Source organism: Arachis stenosperma, chromosome 1 (genome assembly GCF_014773155.1).
Source record: "Arachis stenosperma cultivar V10309 chromosome 1, arast.V10309.gnm1.PFL2, whole genome shotgun sequence".
Taxonomy (NCBI): Eukaryota; Viridiplantae; Streptophyta; class Magnoliopsida; order Fabales; family Fabaceae; genus Arachis; species Arachis stenosperma.
This window is the reverse complement of record NC_080377.1, coordinates 41,319,017-41,340,308: the sequence shown is the minus strand read 5'-3', so window position 1 is coordinate 41,340,308 and position 21,292 is coordinate 41,319,017.

Genomic DNA, 21,292 nt, shown 5'->3' with positions numbered 1-21,292 from the left:
TGTGTTTTGTGAGAATGAAGTAGAATGGATGGGTATATATAGGGAGAGGGGAAAGGGTATGTTCGGCCATTTAGGGTGGGAATGGGTGGGAAAATGTTTTTGAATTTTTGAAGGTAGGTGGGGTTTATGGGGAAGAGTGGATGGATGTGAGTGATGAAGGGGGTGATTGGTGAAGGGTTTTGGGAAGTGTGATATGGGGAAGAGAAAAACTAGGATTAGGAGGTAAGGTGGGAATATGTTAGGTGGGGATCCTGTGGGGTCCACAGATCCTGGGGTGATCCTGTGGGGTCCACAGATCCTGAGGTGTCAAGAAATTCCATCCCTGCACCAAATAGGCATGTAAATTGCCTTTGCACACCATTCTGGCATTTAAACGCCGTGTGGTGCACATTCTGGGCGTTCAACGCCCATGTAAAGCATGTTTCTGGCGTTGAATGCCAGTTTCATGCTTGTTACTGGCGTTCAGTGCCAGAATGATGCTCTGTTCTGGCGTTGAACGCCGGCCAGATGCATCTTACTGGCGTTGAACGCCAGCCTGTGCTTCCTCCAGGGTGTGATTTTTTTTCTTCTGCTGTTTTTGATTCTGTTTTTAATTTTTATAATTTTTTCGTGACTCCTCATGATCATGTACCTAATAAAATACAAAATACAATAAAATAGAAATTAAATAAATAAAATTGGGTTGCCTCCCAACAAGCGCTTCTTTAATGTCAATAGCTTGACAGTGGCTCTCATGGAGCCACAAAGGTGGTCAGGTCAATGTTGTATAGTCCCAACACCAAACTTAGAGTTTGGATATGGGGTCTTAACACCAAACTTAGAGTTTGGTTGTGGCCTCCCAACACCAAACTTAGAGTTTGACTGTGGGGGCTCTTCTTGACTCTGAACTGAGAGAAGCTCTTCATGCTTACTCTCTTTTGTCACAGAGGGATGGCCATGTGCCTTAAACACAAGGTAGTCCCCATTCAATTGAAGGACTAATTCACCTCTGTTGACATCTATCACAGCTCCTGCTGTGGCTAGGAAAGGTCTTCCAAGGATGATGCAATCATCCTCTTCCTTCCTAGTGTCTAAGATTATGAAATCAGCAGGGATGTAAAGGCCTTCAACCTTTACCAACACGTCCTCTACTATTCCATAAGCTTGTCTCAATGACTTATCTGCCAATTGTAATGAGAACAAGGCAGGTTGTACCTCAATGATCCCCAGCTTCTCCATTACAGGGAGTGGCATAAGATTTATCCCTGACCCCAGATCACACAGAGCTTTTGCAAAGGTCATGGTGCCTATGGTACAAGGTATTAAGAATTTGCCAGGATCTTGTTTCTTTTGAGGTAAAATTTGCTGAATCCAGGTATCCAGTTCACTACTGAGCAAGGGAGGTTCACTTTCCCCAGTCTCATTACCAAATAACTTGGCATTCAGCTTCATGATAGCTCCTAAATATTGAGCAACTTGCTCTCCAGTCACATCTTCATCCTCTTCAGAGGAAGAATAGTCTTCAGAGCTCATGAATGGTAGAAGGAGATTTAATGGAATCTCTATGGTCTCTATATGAGCCTCAGATTCCTGTGGTTCCTTAATAGGAAACTCCTTCTTGCTTGAGGGACGTTCCAGGAGGTCTTCCTCACTAGGAGTTTCGTCCTCCTCCTCCCTTGTGCATTCGGCCATATTGATTATATCAATGGCCTTGCACTCTCCTTTTGGATTCTCTTCTGTATTGCTTGGGAGAATACTGGGAGGAATTTCAATGACTTTCTTACTCAGCTGGCCCACTTGTGCCTTCAGATTTCTGATGGAGGATCTTGTTTCACTCATGAAACTGAAAGTGGCCTTTGACAGATCAGAGACTACATTGGCTAAATTAGAAGTGTTTTGTTCAGAATTATCTGTCTGTTGCTGAGAAGATGGTGAAAAAGGCTTGCTATTGCCCAGCCTATTGCGTCCACCATTGTTAAAGCCTTGTTGAGGCTTTTGTTGATCCTTCCATGAGAAATTTGGATGATTTCTCCATGATGAGTTATAGGTGTTTCCATAAGGTTCACCCATATAATTAACCTCTGCCATGGAAGCTTCTTCAGAAGCTGCCTCTTTAATATTGTTGGATGCATGTTGCCATCCATTCAGATTTTGAGAGATCATGTTGACCTGTTGAGTCAACACTTTGTTCTGAGCCAATATGGCATTCAGAGCATCAATTTCAAGAACTCCTTTCTTCTGAGGTATCCCATTATTCACGGAATTCCTCTCAGAAGTGTACATGAATTGGTTGTTGGCAACCATGTCAATGAGTTCTTGAGCCTCTTCAGGCGTTTTCTTTAGGTGAATAGATCCACCTGCAGAATGGTCCAATGACATTTTCGAAAATTCAGATAGACCATAATAGAATATATCTAATATGGTCCATTCTGAAAACATGTCAGATGGACATCTTTTGGTCAGCTGCTTGTATCTTTCCCAAGCTTCATAGAGGGATTCACCATCTTTTTGTTTGAAGGTTTGAACATCCACTCTCAGCTTGCTCAGCTTTTGAGGAGGAAAGAATTTATCCAAGAAGGCAGTGACCAGCTTATCCCAGGAGTCCAGGCTATCCTTGGGTTGTGAATCCAACCATATTCTAGCTCTGTCTCTTACAGCAAAAGGGAAAAGCATGAGTCTGTAGAGTTCAGAATCAACTCCATTCGTCTTTACAGTCTCACAGATCTGCAAGAACTCAGTTAAAAACTGATAAGGATCTTCAGATGGAAGTCCATAAAACTTGCAGTTTTGTTGCATTAAGGCAACTTGCTGAGGTTTCAGCTCAAAGTTGTTGGCTCCAATGGCAGGAATGGAGATGCTTCTTCTATCAAATTTGGACGTTGGCTTTGTGAAGTCACCAAGCATTCTCCTTGCATTATTATTTTCGGCTGCCATCTCCTTCCCTTGTTCGAAAATTTCTGAAAGGTTGTTTCTGGATTGTTGTAATTAGTTTCTCTTAGTTTCCTTTTCAGAGTCCTTTCAGGTTCAGGATCAATTTCAACAAGAGTGCCTTTTTCCTTGTTCCTGCTCATATGAAAGAGAAGAAAACAAGAAAAGAAGAGGAATCCTCTATGTCACAGTATAGAGATTCCTTTATGTTAGTAGAAAAAGAAAGGGAAGAAGAATGAAGAAGAAAAGGTTCGGATTTTTTTTTTAGATGAAGATAGGTGAAGAGAAGTGTTAGTAATTAAATAATTAAATAGAAGAAGAGAAGAGGAAGAGAATTCGAAAATAATTTTAAAAAGGGGATAGTGATTTTCGAAAATTAGAGATAAGATGTAATTGAAATTAAAATTTAAAACAATTAATTAATTAAAAAGAATTTTTGAAAAAGAGAGAGGTATTTTCGAAAATTGAAGAGGGAAAAATAGTTAGGTGGTTTTGAAAAAGATAAGAAACAAACAAAAAGTCAAATAGTTAGTTGAAAAAGATATTAAAATCAAATTTGAAAAAGATAAGAAGATAAGAAGTTAGATAAGATATTTTGAAATCAAATTTTGAAAAAGATAAAATTTTTGAAAAAGATATGATAAAAAGATAAGATAAAAATTTTAAGAAAAAGATATTTTGAAAAAGATTTTAATTTTTAAAATGACTTAACTAACAAGAAACTACAAGATAAGATTCTAGAATTTAAAGATTGAACATTTCTTAACAAGAAAGTAACAAACTTCAAATTTTTGAATCAATCACATTAATTGTTAGCATATTTTCGAAAATATGATATAAAAGATAAGAAAAAGATTTTGAAAATATTTTGAAAAAGATTTTTGAAATTTTCGAAAAAGAGGAAAAATTGGAAAAGATATGATTTTTGAAAAAGATTTTGAAAAGATAAGATTTTTAAATTTTTGAAAATTTGACTTGACTTGTAAGAAACAACTAATTTTAAAAATTTTTGACCAAGTCAACCCAAAATTTCGAAAATTTGGAGGGAAATAAGGAAAAGATATTTTTTTATTTTTGAATTTTTAATTATGAGAGAGAAAAACAACAAAAATACTCAATGCATGAAATTTTTAGATCAAAACAATGAATGCATGCAAGAATGCTATGAATGTCAAGATGAACACCAAGAACACTTTGAAGATCATGATGAACATCAAGAACATATTTTTGAAAAATTTTTGATGCAAAGAAAACATGCAAGACACCAAACTTAGAAATCTTTAATGCATGGACTCTAACAAACAAAAAATGCATATGAAAAACAACAAACAACACAAAACAAGAAATCATCAAGATCAAACAAGAGGACTTACCAAGAACAACCTGAAGATCATGAAGAACACTATGAATGCATGGGATTTTCGAAAAATGCAAGAAAATTTTTTAAAGGCATGCAATTGACACCAAACTTAAAAATTGACTCAAGACTCAAACAAGAAACACAAAATATTTTTTATTTTTTATGATTTTATTAATTTTTTGGATTTTTATTAATTTTTTTCGAAAATATAATTTGGAAAAACGAAAAATAAAAAGAAAAATTTTGAAAAAGATTTTTGAAAAGAAAATTACCTAATCTGAGCAACAAGATGAACCGTCAGTTGTCCATACTCGAACAATCCCCGGCAACGGCGCCAAAAACTTGGTGGACGAAATTGTTATTCATGTGTTATTCCATTTTGCAAAATTCATTGCTTTTCATTCCCTGGCAATGGCGCCAAAAACATGATGCCAATACCATGGTTCACAACTCCGTTCAACTTAACCAGCAAGTGTACCTTACGTGAGTAAGGGTCGATCCCACAGAGATTGTTGGTATGAAGCAAGCTATGGTCACCTTGTAAATCTCAGTTAGGCAGATTAAATGTTTATGGGTTTCAAAATTAATAATAAAAAAAGAAAATAAAAGGGATAGAAATACTTATGTAAATTAATAGTGGGAATTTCAGATAAGTGTATGGAGATGCTGTGCTCCTCTTGAATCTCTACTTTCCTATTACATTCATCCAATCCTTCTTACTCCTTTCCATGGCAAGCTGTATGTAGGGCATCACCGTTGTCAGTGGCTACATCCTATCCTCTCAGTGAAAACGTTCCTATGCTCTGTCACAGCACGGCTAATCAGCTGTTGGTTCTCGATCATGTTGGAATAGGATCCATTGATCCTTTTGCGCTTGTCATCACGCCCAGCAATCGCGAGTTTGAAGCTCGTCACAGTCATTCAGTCCCAGAATCCTACTCGGAATACCACAGACAAGGTTTAGACTTTCCGGATCCTCATGAATGCCGCCATCTATCTAGCTTATACCACGAAGATTCTGTTGGGGAATCTAAGAGATATGCGCTCGGCCTAAGGTAGAACGGAAGTGGTTGTCAGTCACGCGCGTTCATAGGTGAGAATGATGATGAGTTTCACGGATCATCACATTCATCAAAGTTAAGTGTAGCGTATATCTTGGACTAAGAATAAAAGAGAATTGAATAGAAAGTAATAGTAATTGTATTGAAACTTGAGGTACAGCAGAGCTCCACACCCTTAATCTATGGTGTGCAGAAACTCCACCGTTGAAAATACATAAGTGAAAGGTTCAGGCATGGCCGAATGGCCAGCCCCTTAAACGTGATCATAGGATTCAAAATACAATCCAGGATCCTCTGTGGTCAAAAGACGTCTAATACAATAGTTAAATGTTCTATTTATAATAAACTAGCTACTTAGGGTTTACATGAGTAAGTAATTGATGCATAAATCCACTTCCGGGGCCCACTTGGTGTATGTTTGGGCTGAGCTTGATCTATCCACGAGCTGAGGCTTTTATTGGAGTTGAACTCCAAGTTATGACGTGTTTTGGGCGTTCAACTCCGGATCATGACGTTTTTCTGGCGTTTAACTCCAGACAGCAGCATGTACTTGGCGTTCAACGCCAAGTTACGTCGTCAATTTCCGAATAAAGTATGGACTATTATATATTGCTGGAAAGCTCTGGATGTCTACTTTTCAACGCCGTTGAGAGCGCGCCATTTGGAGTTCTGTAGCTCTAGAAAATCTATTTTGAGTGCAGGGAGCTCAGATTCCAACAGCATCAGCAGTCCTTTTTGTCAGCCTTTTTCAAAGTTTTGCTCAAGTCCCTCAATTTCAGCCAGAAATTACCTGAAATCACAGAAAAACACACAAACTCATAGTAAAGTCCAGAAATGTGAATTTAACATAAAAACTAATGAAAATATCCCTAAAAGTAGCTTGAACTTACTAAAAACTACCTAAAAATAATGCCAAAAAGCGTATAAATTATCCGCTCATCAGCGAGCTCTCAATTGCGTTGGAAAGTAGCCTTTCCAGCAATGTATAATAGTCCATACTTTGCCCGAGATTTGATGGCCCAAACAGGCGTTCCAAGTCAGCTCAAGAATTCTGGCGTTAAACGCCGGAACTGGCACAAGAATGGGAGTTAAACACCCAAACTGGCACAAAAGCTAGCGTTTAACTCCAAGAAAATTCTCTACACATGAAAGCTTCAATGCTCAGCCCAAGCACACACCAAGTGGGCCCGGAAGTGGATTTTTATGTCATTTACTCATCTTTGTAAACCCTAAGCTACTAGTTCTCTACAAATAGGAACCTTTTGATATTGTATTAGGAAATCTTTTGATCATGTTTTTATGATTGAACCCTCTTTGGGGGGCTGGCCACTCAGCCATGCCTAGACCTTGTTCTTATGTATTTTCAACGGTGGAGTTTCTACACACCATAGATTAAGGTGGGGAGCTCTGCTGTACCTCGAATATTAATGCAATTACTATTGTTCTTCTATTCAATTCAGCTTATTTTTGTTCTAAGATATTCATTCGTACCCAAGAACATGATGAATGTGATGATTATGTGACGCTCATCATCATTCTCACTTATGAACGTGTGCCTGACAACCACTTCCCTTCTACAAGCAAACAAGGCTTGAATGTTTATCTCTTGGATTCCTTAGTCGGAATCTTCGTGGTATAAGCTAGAATTGATGGCGGCATTCAAGAGAATCCGGAAGGTCTAAACCTTTTCTGTGGTATTCTGAGTAGGATTCAAGGATTGAATGACTGTGACGAGCTTCAAACTCGCGATTGTGGGGCGTTAGTGACAGACACAAAAGAATCACTGGATTCTATTCCGACATGATCGAGAACCGACAGATGAATAGCCGTGCTGTGACAGAGCGCGTTGAACATTTTCACTGAGAGGACGAGACTGTAGCCATTGACAATGGTGATGCCCAACATACAGCTTGCCATGGAAAGGAGTAAGAAGGATTGGATGAAGACAGTAGGAAAGCAGAGAGACGGAAGGGACAAAGCAACTCCATACGCTTATCTGAAATTCTCACCAATGAATTACATAAGTATCTCTATCTTTATTTTATGTTTTGTTTATCTTTTAATCATTAATCCTCCATAACCATTTGAATCCACCTGACTGAGATTTACAAGATGACCATAGCTTGCTTCATACCAACAATCTCCGTGGGATCGACCCTTACTCGCGTAAGGTTTATTACTTGGACGACCCAGTGTACTTGCTGGTTAGTTGTGCGAAGTTGTGATAAAGAATTGAGATTGCAATTGAGCATACCATGTTGATGGCGCCATTGATGATCACAATTCCGCGCACCAAGTTTTTGGCACCGTTGCCGGGAATTGTTCGAGTTTGGACAACTGACGGTTCATCTTGTTGCTTAGATTAGGTATTTTTCTTCAGAATTCTTAAGAATGAATTCTAGAGTTTCAGATGATGTTTTCATCATCACCAAAGCTGATTGATTCCCATCAATTTAGCCCTTGAATGTAATGTCCTGCTGAAGCTTGGCTAGCCATGTCTAATCTTTTTAGACTAAAGCTTTAGACTAACATTGCATGATTCCTGGAAATTCTTATTAAGAATTTTGATATCCTTATTTTCTTTTCCACTCAATTTTCGAAAAATCCAAAAAAAATTATAAAATCTTAAAATCAAAAATATTTTTATGTTTCTTGTTTGAGTCTAGTGTCTAATTTTAAGTTTGGTGTCAATTGCATGTCTTTATTCTTCTAATTTTCGAAAATTACATGCATTATGTTCTTCATTGATCTTCAAGTTGTTCTTGATGATTTCCTTGCTCTGATCTTTAAATTCTCTTGTCTTGAGTGTTTTGTTGTTTCTCATATGCATTCTCAATTTGTTAGTGTCAATAGTATACAAACTTCTAAGTTTGGTGTCTTGCATGCATTGTTTATTTGATCTTAGTGGCATTTTGATTATTCCTCATCAATAAAAATTCAAAAAATTTTTAATTTGTGTCTTTTCAAGTCAATAATACAGAGAATTGAAGATTCAAAACATACAGCAGAGGAATTACACAGAAAAAGCTGGGCGTTCAAAACGCCCAGTGAAGAAGGAAAACTAGCGTTTAAACGCCAGCCAGGGTACCTCGCTGGGCGTTTAACGCCCAAAAGGGTAGCATTTTGGGCGTTAAATGCCAGAATGTATACCATCCTGGGCGTTTAACGCCAGGATGGCACAAGAGGGAAGATTTTGTTTTTAATTCAAATTTTTTCAAGTTTTCATAATTTTTCAAAATCAAATCTTTTTCAAATCATATCATTTCAATCATATATTTTCAAAATCAATTTCTTTCCACTTTTCAAAAATACTTGCTAACAATTAATGATTTGATTCAACATTTCAAGTATGTTGCCTTTTCTGTTGAGAAAGGTTTAATGTCTGAATCATATCTTTTAAATTTCTTGTTACCCAAGTCATTAATTTTAAAAAATCAAATCTTTTTAAATTGTTTTTCCATCATATCTTTTCAATCATATATTTTCAATCACATCTTTTTCAAAATTAATTTTCAATCATATCTTTTTTATTTCTACTTTCAAAAAATCTTTTTCAAAAATCACTTTATTTCTTTTCCAACTTTAGTTTTCGAAAATCACCAATCAAATTTTCAAAATTTCTTTTAATTATTTTAAAATCTTTTACTTTAATTTCAAAAATCCTTCCCCTCTTCTCACATCCTTCTATTTATGGACTAACACTCCTCCTCAATGCACAATTCGAACCCTATCTCTCTTGATAAGTTCGAATTCTTCTACCTCCTCCTTCTATTCTTCTTTTCCTATGACATCTCAAGGAATCTCTATACTGTGATATAGAGGATTCCATATTTTCTTGTTCTCTTCTCTCTCATATGAGCAGGAGCAAAGACAAAAGCATTCTTGTTGAGGCTGACCCTGAACCTGAAAGGACCTTGAAGCAAAAGTTAAGAGAAGCTAAAGCACTACTCTCTGTAGAGGACCTAACAGAAATCTTCAAACAAGAAGAAGGCATGGCAGCCGAAAACAACAACAATGCCAACAATGCAAGGAAGGTGCTGGGTGACTTTACTGCACCTACTCCCGACTTCTATGGGAGAAGCATCTCTATCCCTGCCATTGGAGCAAACAACTTTGAGCTTAAGCCTCAATTAGTTTCTCTAATGCAACAGAATTGCAAGTTCCATGGACTTCCATTGGAAGATCCTCATCAGTTTTTAGCTGAATTCTTGCAAATCTGTGACACTGTCAAGACCAATAGAGTTGACCCTGAGGTCTACAGACTTATGCTATTCCCTTTTGCTGTAAGAGATAGAGCTAGGATGTGGTTAGACTCACAACCTAAAGAAAGCCTGAACTCTTGGGAAAAGCTAGTCAATGCCTTCTTGGCAAAGTTCTTTCCACCTCAAAAATTGAGTAAGCTTAGAGTGGAAGTCCAAACCTTCAGACAGAAGGAAGGTGAATCCCTCTATGAAGCTTGGGAAAGATACAAACAATTGATCAGAAAGTGTCCCTCTGACATGCTTTCTGAATGGAGCATCATAGGTATCTTCTATGATGGTCTGTCTGAACTGTCCAAGATGTCATTGGACAGCTCTGCTGGAGGATCTCTTCATCTGAAGAAGACGCCTGCAGAAGCTCAAGAACTCATTAAAATGGTTGCAAATAACCAATTCATGTACACTTCTGAAAGGAATCCTGTGAACAATGGGACGAATCAGAAGAAAGGAGTTCTTGAGATTGATACTCTGAATGCCATATTGGCTCATAACAAAATATTGACTCAGCAAGTCAATATGATTTCCCAAAGTCTGTCTGGAATGCAAGCTGCACCAGGCAGTACTAAGGACGCTTCATCTGAAGAAGAAGCTTATGATCCTAAGAACCCATCAATGGAAGAGGTGAATTACATGGGAGAACCCTATGGAAACACCTATAATCCTTCATGGAGAAATCATCCAAATCTCTCATGGAAGGATCAACAGAGACCTCAACAAGGTTTCAACAACAATAATGGTGGAAGAAACAGGTTTAGCAATGACAAGCCTTTTCCATCATCTTCTCAGCAACAGACAGAGAATTCTAAGCAGAGCCACTCTGACTTAGCAACCATGGTCTCTGATCTAATCAAAACCACTCAAAGTTTCATGACTAAAACAAGGTCCTCCATTAGAAACTTGGAGGCACAAGTGGGTCAGCTGAGTAAGAAAGTTACTGAACTCCCTCATAGTACTCTTCCAAGCAATACAGAAGAGAATCCAAAAGGAGAGTGTAAGGCCATCAACATGGCCGAATTTGGTGAGGAGGAAGAGGCAGTGATCGCCACTGAGGAAGACCTCAATGGATATCCACTGGCCTCCAATAAGTTCCCTAATGAGGAACCATGGGAATCTGAGGCTCACACTGAGACCATAGAGATTCCATTAGAATTACTTCTGCCATTCATGAGCTCTGATGAGTATTCTTCCTCTGAAGAGGACGAAGATGTCACTGAAGAGCAAGTTGCTAAGTACCTTGGAGCAATCATGAAGCTAAATGACAAGTTATTTGGTAATGAGACTTGGGAGGATGAATCCCCTTTGCTCACCAAAGAACTGGATGACTTGACTAGGCAGAGATTACCTCAAAAGAGACAAGACCCTGGGAAGTTCTCAATACCTTGTACATTAGGCACCATGACCTTCGAGAAGGCTCTGTGACATAGGGTCAAGCATAAACCTCATGCCTCTCTCTGTAATGGAGAAGCTAGGGATCTTTGAGGTACAAGCTGCAAGAATCTCACTAGAGATGGTAGACAATTCAAGAAAACAAGCTTATGGACTTGTAGAGGATGTTCTGGTAAAGATTAAAGACCATCACATCCCTGCTGATTTCATAGTCCTAGAGACTAGGAAGTGCATGGATGAATCCATCATCCTTGGCAGACCCTTCCTAGCTACAGCAAAGGCTGTGATTGATGTTGACAGAGGAGAATTGATCATTCAAGTGAATGAAGAATCCTTTGTGTTTAAGGCTCAAGGATACCCCTCTGTAACCATGGAGAGGAAGCATGAAGAGCTTCCCTCAAAACAGAGTCAAACAGAGCCCCCACGGTCAAACTCTAAGTTTGGTTTTGGGAGGCCACAACCAACTTCTAAGTTTGGTGTTGAACCCCCACATTCAAACTCTAAGTTTGGTGTTGGGAGGTTCCAACATTGCTCTGAGTATCTGTGAGGCTCCATGAGAGCCCACTGTCAAGCTACTGACATTAAAGAAGCGCTTGTTGGGAGGCAACCCAATGTTATATTTATCTATTTTTCTTTGTTATTTTATGTTTTTTTTTATAGGTTGATGATCATGGAAAGTCACAAAATCAATTGAAAAAGCAAAAACAGCATGAAAACCAAAAAGAAAAATAGCACACCCTGGAGGAAAATCTGCTGGCGTTTAAACGCCAGTGAAGATAGCAAAATGGGCGTTTAACGCCCAGTCTGGCACCATTCTGGGCGTTTAACGCCAAAAAGGGGCACCAGACTGGCGTTTAACGCCAGGAATGGGCACCAAGCTGGCGTTAAACACCAAAAATGGGCACCAGCCCGGCGTTTAACGCCAAGATTGGTAGAAGGAGCATTTTTTCTCGCCACTTGGTGCAGGGATGAATTATCCTTGACACCTCAGGATCTGTGGACCCCATAGGATCCCCACCTACCCCACCACTCTCTCTTTTCTTCACCCATTCACTAATCACCTCAACACCTCTTCCCCAAAAACCCCTCACCTATCAAATCCCACAATTCTCTTCACCACTCACATCCATCCTTCATAAAATCCCACCTACCCCACCATCCAACTTCAAACCACTTTCCCTCCCAAACCCACCCATACATGACCGAACCCTACCCCTCTCCCCACCCCTATATAAACCCATCTTCACTCCCTCATTTTCACACATCATACACACTACTTCTCTCCCTTGGCCGAAACACAAAGCCCCCCTCCATCTCCTCTATTTCTTCTTCTTCTACTCTCTTCTTTCTTCTTTTGCTTGAGGACGAGCAAACCTTCTAAGTTTGGTGTGGTAAAAGCTTTGCTTTTTGTTTTTCCATAACCATCTATGGCACCTAAGGCCGGAGAAACCTCTAGAAAGAGGAAAGGGAAGGCAAAAGCTTCCACTTCCGAGTCATGGGAGATGGAGAGATTCATCTCAAGGGTGCATCAAGACCACTTCTATGAAGTTGTGGCCATGAAGAAGGTGATCCCCGAGATCCCTTTCAAACTCAAAAAGAGTTAATATCCGAAGATCCGACATGAGATCTAAAGAAGAGGTTGGGAAGTTCTTACCAACCCCATTCAACAAGTCGGAATCTTAATGGTTCAAGAGTTCTATGCCAATGCATGGATCACCAAGAACCATGATCAAAGTGTGAACCCGGACCCAAAGAATTGGTTTACAATGGTTCGGGGGAAATGCTTAGATTTTAGTCCGAAAAATGTAAGGTTAGCATTCAACTTGCCCATGATGCAAGGAGATGAACACCCTTACACTAGAAGGGTCAACTTTGATCAAAGGTTGGACCAAGTCCTCATAGACATTTTTGAAGAGGGCGCTCAATGGAAGAGAGATTCAAGAGGGAAGCCGGTTCAACTGAGAAGGCATGACCTCAAACCCGTGGCTAGGGGATGGTTGGAGTTTATCCAACGCTCAATCATTCCCACTAGCAACCAGTCCAAAGTTACTATAGACCAGGCTATCATGATTCATAGCATCATGATTGGAGAGGAAGTAGAAGTTCATGAGGTTATATCCCAAGAACTTTATAAGGTGGCGGACAAGTCCTCTACCTTGGCAAGGTTAGCCTTCCCTCATCTCATTTGTCACCTCTGTAATTCAGTTGGAATTAATGTAGAGGGAGACATCCTCATTGATGAGGACAAGCCCATCACTAAGAAGAGGATGGAGCAAACAAGAGATCCCACTCATGGACATGAGAAAATTCCTCATCATGAAATCCCTGAGATGCCTCAAGGGATGCACTTTCCTCCACAAAACTATTGGGAGCAAATCAACACCTCCCTAGGAGAATTGAGTTCCAACATGGGACAACTAAGGGTGGAGCACCAAGAACATTCCATCCTCCTCCATGAATTTAGAGAAGATCAAAGAATCATGAGAGAGGAGCAACAAAGGCAAGGAAGAGACATTGAGGAGCTCAAGCACTCCATAAGATCTTCAAGAGGAAGAATAAGCCGCCATCACTAAGGTGGACCCGTTCTTTAATCTCCTTGTTCTTTATTTTTCTATTTTTTTTTCGAAAATTATGCTTTATGTTTTATTTATGTTTGTGTCTTATGATTATTAGTGTCTTAGTGTCTATGCCTTAAAGTTATGAATGTCCTATGAATCCATCACCTTTCTTAAATGAAAAATGTTCTTAATTAAAAAAGAGAAGAATTGTATGAATTTTGAATTTTATAACAGATTAATTATTTTGATGTGGTGGCAATACTTTGACTTCTGAATGTATGCTTGAACAGTGCATATGTCTTTTGAATTTGTTGTTCATAAATGTTGGCTCTTGAAAGAATGATGAAAAAAGGAGACATGTTACTGAGTATCTGAAAAATCATAAAAATGATTCTTGAAGCAAGAAAAAGCAGTGAATACAAAAAAAGAGAGATTATGTGCGAAAAAAAAAAGAGAAAGCAAGCAGAAAAAGCCAACAGCCCTTTAAACCAAAAGGCAAGGGTAAAAATAAAGTCGTGATCCAAGGTAAAAAAAGAGTGTGCTTAATAACCCTGGACACCTCTAATTGGGGACTCTAGCAAAACTGAGTCACAATCTGAAAAGGTTCACCCAGTTATGTGTCTGTGGCATGTACGTATCCGGTGGTAATATTGGAAGACAGAGTGCTTTGGGCCATGGCCAAGACTCATAAAGTAGCTGTGTTCAAGAATCATCATACTTAACTAGGAGAATCAATAACACTATCTGGATTCTGAGTTCCTATAGAAGCCAATCATTCTGAATTTCAAAGGATAGAGTGAGATGCCAAAACTGTTCAGAGGCAAAAAGCTAAAAGCCCCGCTCATCTAATTAATACTGATCTTCATAGATGTTTTTGGAATTCATTGCATATTCTCTTCTTTTTATCTTATTTGATCTTTAGTTTCTTGGGGACAAGCAACAATTTAAGTTTGGTATTGTGATGAGCGGATAATTTATACGCTTTTTGGCATTGTTTTTAGTATGTTTTTAGTATGTTTTAGTTAGTTTTATTATATTTTTAATATTTTTTAGTTAAAATTCACTTTTCTGGACTTTACTATGAGTTTGTGTGTTTTTCTGTGATTTTAGGTATTTTCTGGCTGAAATTGAGGGACCTGAGCAAAAATCTGATTCAGAGGCTGAAAAGGACTGCAGATGCTGTTGGATTCTGACCTCCCTGCACTCGAAGTGAATTTTCTGGAGCTACAGAAGCCCAACTGGCGCGCTCTCAATTGCGTTAGAAAGTAGACATCCTAGGCTTTCCATAATGTATAATAGTCCATACTTTGCCCGATATTTGATGGCCCAAACAGGCGTTCCAAGTCAGCTCAAGAATTCTGGCGTTAAACGCCGGAACTGGCACAAGAATGGGAGCTAAACGCCCAAACTAGCATAAAAGCTGGCATTTAACTCCAAGAAAATTCTCTACACATGAAAGCTTCAATGCTCAGCCCAAGCACACACCAAGTGGTCCCGGAAGTGGATTTTTATGTCATTTACTCATCTTTGTAAACCCTAAGCTACTAGTTCTCTACAAATAGGAACTTTTTGCTATTGTATTAGGAAATCTTTTGATCATGTTTTTATGATTGAACCCTCTTTGGGGGGCTGGCCATTCAGCCATGCCTAGACCTTGTTCTTATGTATTTTCAACGGTGGAGTTTCTACACACCATAGATTAAGGTGTGGAGCTCTGCTGTACCTCGAGTATTAATGCAATTACTATTGTTCTTCTATTCAATTCAGCTTATTCTTGTTCTAAGATATTCATTCGTACCCAAGAACATGATGAATGTGATGATTATGTGACGCTCATCATCATTCTCACTTATGAACGCGTGCCTGACAACCACTTCCGTTCTACAAGCAAACAAGGCTTGAATGTTTATCTCTTGGATTCCTTAATCGGAATCTTCGTGGTATAAGCTAGAATTGATGGCGGCATTCAAGAGAATCCGGAAGGTCTAAACCTTATCTGTGGTATTCTGAGTAGGATTCAAGGATTGAATGACTGTATGAGCTTCAAACTCGCAATTGTGGGGCGTTAGTGACAGACGCAAAAGAATCACTGGATTCTATTCCGACATGATCGAGAACCGACAGATGAATAGCCGTGCTGTGACAGAGCGCGTTGAACATTTTCACTGAGAGGACGGGACTGTAGCCATTGACAATGGTGATGCCCAACATACAGCTTGCCATGGAAAGGAGTAAGAAGGATTGGATGAAGACAGAAGGAAAGTAGAGAGACAGAAGGGACAAAGCATCTCCATACGCTTATCTGAAATTCTCACCAATGAATTACATAAGAATCTCTATCTTTATTTTATGTTTTGTTTATCTTTTAATCATTAATCCTCCATAACCATTTGAATCCGCCTGACTGAGATTTACAAGATGACCATAGCTTGCTTCATACCAACAATCTCCGTGGGATCGACCCTTACTCGCGTAAGGTTTATTACTTGGACAACCCAGTGCACTTGCTGGTTAATTATGCGAAGTTGTGATAAAGAATTGAGATTGTAATTGAGCGTACCATGTTGATGGCGCCATTGATGATCACAATTCCGCGCACCATTCTCCGTGGATGATCCATGGGTAAAAAGACACGATGGTCCATATAAACTGTCTTCCGACTGTGTTTTAGTTGTAAGCTACTGGTATTTTTGTTGCAACAAGGGCAAGCCAACTTTCCCTATGTACTCCACCCAGACAACATAGCATAAGTAGAAAAATCGTTGATTGTCCACAAAAGAGCTGCCCGCATTTGAAAGGTTTCATTCTTTGACGCATCATAGGTTTCGACCCCTTTTTCCCACAACAACTTCAAGTCTTCTATCAATGGTTGTAGATACACATCAATGTCTTTACCAGGTGATTGTGGCCTAGGAATAAGCAAAGAAAGCATACAATATTTGGGTTTCATGCACATCCACGGAGGTAAGTTGTATACCATCAGCATCACGGGCCACGTGCTCCATGAAATGTTCATGCTACGAAATGGGTTGAACCCATCACTCAACAAGCCTAGTCTAATATTGTGAGATTCTTTTGCAAATTCTTCATCCATTTCATCAAGGTTCTGCCATGCCAAGCCATCAGCAGGATGCTTTAACGTCCCATCTTTTACGCGCTCCTCATCATGCCAGCTCAGACTAGCTGCCGTCTTTGAGCACATAAATAATCTCTAAAGTCTTGGAATTATAGGAAAGTATCTAAGAGTCTTTGTAGGAATAGGACGACCTTTCTTGTCAGGTTGGTTCTCGCTATTATCACTAGAATTTTTAGTATATCGAAAAGTTCCACACACACGACATTGTTTTTTATTCTTTAGTTCTTTTCTATACAGGAGGCAATCATTAGGACAAGCATCAATTTTTTTATAATCCAAACCTAAATCTCTTATCATAGCCTTTGTCTTATGGAAAGATGAAGGTATGTTAATGTCAGGCATTGCCTCTTTTAATAGCTCAAGAAGTGAAGTGAAGGCGGCATTGCTCCAACCGGGCAAACACTTTAACAAGTATAGACTGATGGTAAAAGATAATGTAAAAAATTTCTTGCAACCCGGGTATAACTCTTGACTTGCCCCATCTATTAAATTGTAAAACTTTTTAGCCTCTTCATTTTGACCTACAGTAACACCCTCAGCATGAGATACATCTCCAAATGCATCATTAAGCAGTCCTTCAATGTCATCGCGTGCACCTTCTTCATCATCCGTGTCATCGTCAACCGCCATCGGGATTGCCCATTCGCCATGATTAATCCATGTTCTATATCCCTTAACAAATCCGTTGGCTACTAAATGGTTAAATACCACATCTCTTCTATACCAATTAATGTTACAACACCTCTTACAAGGACATTGAATTTGTCGTCCGTCCGGTTCTCCCTCAGAGTATGCAAAGTCTAAAAAACTAATAACACCATTGATATACTCTTCGCTATACCTCGGTAGATCCATTCAGTCCTTTGGCATATCACAAAATCTAATCGATAATTATTAAATTTTTTAGGCAAAAAATTTATAAGGGGTCACAAAGTGAATATTAGAAGAATAAAGGAGGCAGGGTGTTATTCGCTACAAAGGGAATGGGCAATGAAAAGGACATTCAAAGCCTTGTAACTAGGTTGGGAAATAGTTCCTAGTCTTAGAAGTAATTCTCTAGAAATCCATTGAGGTAAAACAAATAAAGAGAAACATAGAATTTATAGTACAAATATAATAAGTTAAATTGCAACTTCAAAACTAACAAATCAAAAGAATTAAAGTATGCATTGTACCTTGCCATGACACGATCAATGTTTTGACAAAATCTTCTTGGAAGACCTTAACCAAAAACTTTCGCTTCAACCTTAACCACGAATAACTGTAAAAATTACAGACAAAAAAAATTCTAATTGCCATATCCAACCGTTTAACCACAAATTTAGCACAATCATCATTTAGCAAGAATTAAATTGATATAATCAAACAGATTTGGGACCCAGCAGCAGCAGCAACAATTAAATCATTCAACAGATAACGACAAAACAACAAAATTTTAAGTGTATAAATATGGATATTAATTAGAATTTCGTTTATCACATATTGAATTTGTGAATAAAGGAAAACAGATGAAAAAGGGCATTGGGCTATATGAAGAAAGTGATAATAAAAAAATAGACATTTCAGTGTTAGAAAGATGTAACTGGCATGCAGAACAAGACATTTCAACATGATGGCCCTTGCTTGAAAGCTTAATTGACCATTGACCAGTATATTTTAGATTGGCTTGGTTTGATTTGGCTAAATTGTTTTTAAAAGGTTAATTAACCTAACCCAACTTTGATTGGTTTAAACTTTATTCTACTTCAAATTCCAACCAGCCAAGTCAACCTGTTTCTTATAAAATACGTTTTAAATTCTACTTTTTAAGACACAGAAAAAATAGAAAAATAAAGCATGGGCAATGGCATAGTGTTGTAGCAACATTTCCTAATTAAGTGACACAGGTGCACCATTAACCTCAGCAAAGATAGAACAACAACCACCCTCATACTCCTAATATTATAAACCATACCCTCAAAATAGTTAAACAGAGCAGGTAGAACAACCCTCAATACTAAACCACCAAGCAACCCCATTTATTAGGATGACCAACCAAAAGACATAGATCCAAACTAACACTTGTGCATTTTAAGTAATTCAGAAAAAAGGGAAAAAAGCCACACACACACACACACACACACACACACACACACACACACACACACACACACACACACACACACACACACACACACACACACACACACACACAAGAAAAATAAATAAATTAATCAAATTGAAATACCCAGTACGGGGTACAGATTAAAATTGGAAAAAGCACCAGAAATATCTTCGCTTGAGGTGATTTAAGTGGGGAAAATTAAAAAAAATGTTTACCAGAATGAGCAAGTTTATTGAGACGAGTGTGCCTACTCAAATGCTGCGTTTTCTGTTGAGATCAAAGAGCCAGAGAAAGAGTGATAAAAATAATCTAAAGCTCATGGCAGCCACCAAATTTTGCTCCTGAAAAGGAAACACAATTTCGGACGAAGAAAATTATTAATCCTCAACATGCATTTAGATTCAGTATCAATGAATAAGCTAATGAAAAAACCAACCATAAACAAAAGGAGAAATGATACATATTGATATTCCTAGATATTGTAGTATAAAAAAAACCTAAAAACAGTCGAATTTCAATAAACTAAGTTGGCAAAGTATTGGCAAAGTATAGGGAAATGTTAAAAAAAAGCAGTTGACTTATGAATGATGGAATAACACGCCCATCATTACTCAAAAAAGCAAAATAAGTACAAGAGTAGCAGTAGCAGTTAACAGAAACGGAAGAGAAGATGAAGATGAATGTGGTGTTTCATTTTGGAGTTTAGGATTTTATATTGAAGGGATGAAATTGAGCATTGTAAAGGATAGTAGTGTAGAGAATGGTTAGTTAGCTTGTGACTTAATAAAACTATTAAGGCAATTAAGAATCTAATAGATTTTTCATATTAGGCAAAGCTGTTAGTTACTTATATTATTAATGTATAAATAGGAGTGCAAGTCTTGTTCCTAAAACACAATCAATAATATTGCTACTTGATGTATTTTTATTTATTCTCTCTCAATTTCTCTTCTTCATTTACTATTCTTCATGTTCTTTAGATTCTTTTTCAAATCTTCACATGGTATCATGAGCCAAGGTTCTTTCAATATGGCCATAGGAGTAACACCCACTTTTCTTCTGATTCTAAGTATTTTCTTCCCGTTATCACAAATTTGTTGCATGAAAACAACTATAGTACATGGCGCAAAACTATATTCATCACTGTACAGAGCCAATCTTTCGAAAATTATTTTTCAAAAGAAAAAAATTCATCTCAATTTGCTAAAAAAAGGTGGAAAACCATCAACTATAAAATCAGACAAGTATAAAGAGTGAAAATTGAAGGATCTTGCTTTGATGACATGGACTTTTGCATCGATGACTCCAACTTTCAAGAACAAGGTAATCAATTGTGTTATATTTCATGAAATGTGTGATAAATTACATGAAAAGTTCACTACTTCTTTCAAGACAAAAATTCAGAGTTTGAAGTCTCAAATAAGATCAATAAAAAAGAATGGAACTGCAGATGAATATTTGGCCAAGATCAGAGGTCTAGTTGATTTTTTGTTAGCTTTAGATTGTTCTTACCCTAAGGATGGATGATCATATCCAAGTGATTTTAGATGGACTCACAGAGGAGTATCATGTGTTCATTTCAGTTGTTATATCAAAATTGGGATCCTACACTGTTGTAGAAATAGAATTGTGTCTTATATCAACACACTATCCTTTTAGCCAATCTTTTTACACGTGCCTTAAATTTCTCAAAACTTTTTAAGTGTGTCACAGTTTGTTGTTGATAATTGTGTCTTTTTCTACTTTTGGCCTAATCATTGTTATGTGTGTGATCTAGTTATCAGGAATTATCTCCTTCAAGGCTTAGTTAAACATGGAATATATGAATTTTTTAACCTATATGTACCAAGAAATATACCTACTTCTGTTTCTAGCAAGGTTAATAAAACAGTACTCACTTCAAAAAATAGATGTTGATATAATTGCTCTATGGCATAAGAGACTGAGACATCCAGCTCTAAAATTTGTTCAAACTATTCTCAATAAATGCAATATTCCTTTATTCTAGTTCTTTATTACCTATATATATGTGACTTTTTTTCAATGGAAAAAAATGCATCAATTGCCATTTAATCTTTCTACATCTATTTGTACTAAACCTTTGCAATTAATGTATGCAGACAAATGGGAACCATCACCAGTAAATTCAAGAAATGGTTTTCATTTTTATATTAGTTTTATTGATGCATTTAGCAAATATACTAGTATCTTTCTTTTGGTCAATAAATCAGAAGCTTCTAAAGTCTTTAAACAATACAAATTGAGGATGGAGAAGTAAACAGATGCCTAATAAACTGAGCCAGCAACTGAAGATAAGAACAAACCTGAATTCTTAACGTGCTTCCTTGTGCACTTAAAACTGGATTTGGTCCCTTCATATATAAAAAATCCAAATTAAAGTTAATTAATTTGCTATACTATGTCATTTGCCAAACATGTAATAATTAAGGCTATATATATAGCTTCCTTCTTTTTCTCTATGCATATACAAGTAGAACCATATACTTTGCTCTCTTGTGAC